Source organism: Belonocnema kinseyi, chromosome 3, assembly GCF_010883055.1.
Source record: "Belonocnema kinseyi isolate 2016_QV_RU_SX_M_011 chromosome 3, B_treatae_v1, whole genome shotgun sequence".
Lineage (NCBI taxonomy): Eukaryota > Metazoa > Arthropoda > Insecta > Hymenoptera > Cynipidae > Belonocnema > Belonocnema kinseyi.
In genome coordinates, this window is record NC_046659.1 from 61,160,854 (window position 1) to 61,163,198 (window position 2,345).

Sequence of the window (2,345 nt, forward strand, 5' to 3'; positions counted from 1 at the left end):
GAAAGGCGGTGGTTACTATGGTTATTAGATTTCGTTTATTTCAAGCATGATGTAGTCTGATGCTAGCACGAGGTTTCTGATTTAATTATTACGTGCTGCAAACTTTTTTCTAATTTCCATAAATTGCATAATTAATCTTTTCGCCATCCCTGATGAACTGAAAATCCACCAGACATAACCCATAAGGTGAAAATTATGAATATTTAAAAAATATATTAAGCAAAAAGCTATCGACGCCCGTTTAACAGACAGTGGTATCCCGCATAAAATTATATATATTTTTTTGATTAGCCCGATATCTTCATTTTCCTGATTTTAAACAGGTGGAAAAAAATATGGGACGGGCGGTAATACCTGACGTCATAATGTACTTAAAGACCCATGCGACATTTCACAAATGAATTAAGTTTTCAAACCATGATTTTAAACCCGCAAAAGTTTTAACTGAATATATTTTTATATACATTTTTTAATTTATAAGAAAGTTAAGCGTCTTTTTGAAAAGTGAAAGCAAGTTGAAAAGATTGGATCTTTAGGGGTATAAAATATGTCGATAGCCACTTACTGTAATTGGACAATTTATAAAATGCGCGCAAGTTGTGTAACGATTATTCCGGTACTTTCAAGAAATAGCCGAAGAGATGTGAGCACTTAGTGTTATAAGACGTATAGTAATAAATTTAACAATGATAAGCAAAATCGTTTACTTCACTCATTAACATCTATAATTTTGTCCTGTTTTATTAAGACCATAACATTTTTTTAAATATATTGAATAAAATATAAGCATCCATGATGAGAATCAAAAATTTTGCTGATTGGAAGTTAATTTGACTTTTTAAGAGCAAATTAAAAAAACAAATATATTTTGTTTCGTATGCATATTTTTGTTTAAAAATATTAATGTCTGAAATAAGTTTTAATTGGGTATTAGCTTCATGAATTAATTTATGCAAGATAGTTTTGAATTGTTACTGTTATTATGTAGAATAGAAATATATGTATACCTATACTATTTAAGAAATGTCATGTATATTCTTTTCTTGCCATAATGTTGAAAATGATAACTACACATAGTACAGAATAAATTTTTTATACGAATTCCAAGCCAAGATTGAGGTAAAATATCAGTGTTTCTTTCTTACGTTTTACTAAAAATGATTTCAGTGTAAATTTTATATAACTTCAAGAAATACCCAATGACATTAAATAGTTGTTTCAACTAACGTGATACGTTTTCCATTGTTCGTAATATAAAGAATGATACTTTGACAACCTCCTAATCATATCACGTATTTTATGAATAACTCCTGAATATTTTTGCAACATTTTTGGCAATGGTTACTTACCAGTTTCAGTCGGTCGCTTCCAGAAAATATATTTTTTAACTATTTATCTTTTTCTCTTTATTATTTCGGGTACTTAAATTAATACCATTATGGCGGCGGGTAGTATATTTATTTATTTAAATTTATTACAATTTTTTGGTTCCATTGCAACCTACCAAAGGTGAAAAAATTAATCACGCACTATATAACGATTATTTTAGAAATTCAACATTATTCCGGTGTAAATATGTATGTACTATACAAATTGCGAATATATAAATCCATTTAAATTTCATTAAATTGAATATTAATAATTTTGTATTTCTTCTGCTATCTTCTAACCTCACGTATATTCCAAATTTTCATTTCTTTTCTTACTCCGAAATACCATGTAACGAATGTTGGTACAATCTTTATAAATTGCATAATACATTTCTTCATCTTTGGTCGACTGCAATGGAACGAGACACTTGTAATAAATTGAAAGAAATAACCATACCCCCCGCTGTCATCTTTGTATGAATTTAAATACTTGAGGAATAAGGTGACCATTATAAATATTTTTTAAATATTTTTTTTAAAGCTGACGACTCAAACTGTCGAGTCCATCATGTTCATACATACTATCTACCGACTAAAAAAAACATTCGGATATCTTCTACATGTCCTTAAGCAATATCGAACAAATAAAAAATGGACAACAAATGATTATTTTCACATTATTGTGTCGCCTATTGTATTTTATTGTGAGAATAACTTTTTAACTAGGTAGATGCATCAGTATAGATATGAATCTTATTTTTGCACAAATATAAATAAAAACAATAAAAAATGCATCATTAATTACAAAATTTAGAATAAATGTTATAATTTTAAGAGATTCCCAATTACATTAAATGGTTGTTTCACTTCAAATTTGAAAAAAAATATTACCTAACGATTAAAAAAATCATTCTGATATCTTAATTTCCCTAAATGTATCAAATTAAAATTAATTAATGAAATACGAATAAACAT

The 2,345-nt window shown here is 27.4% G+C and overlaps 1 protein-coding gene across 1 annotated transcript in view; it reads right to left on the bottom strand.

The window, feature by feature from the left end:
- Window positions 1–2,345, bottom strand: part of LOC117169384 (forkhead box protein Q1-like) — a 27,584-nt gene that overhangs the window by 3,045 nt on the left and 22,194 nt on the right. The window lies entirely within an intron of this gene.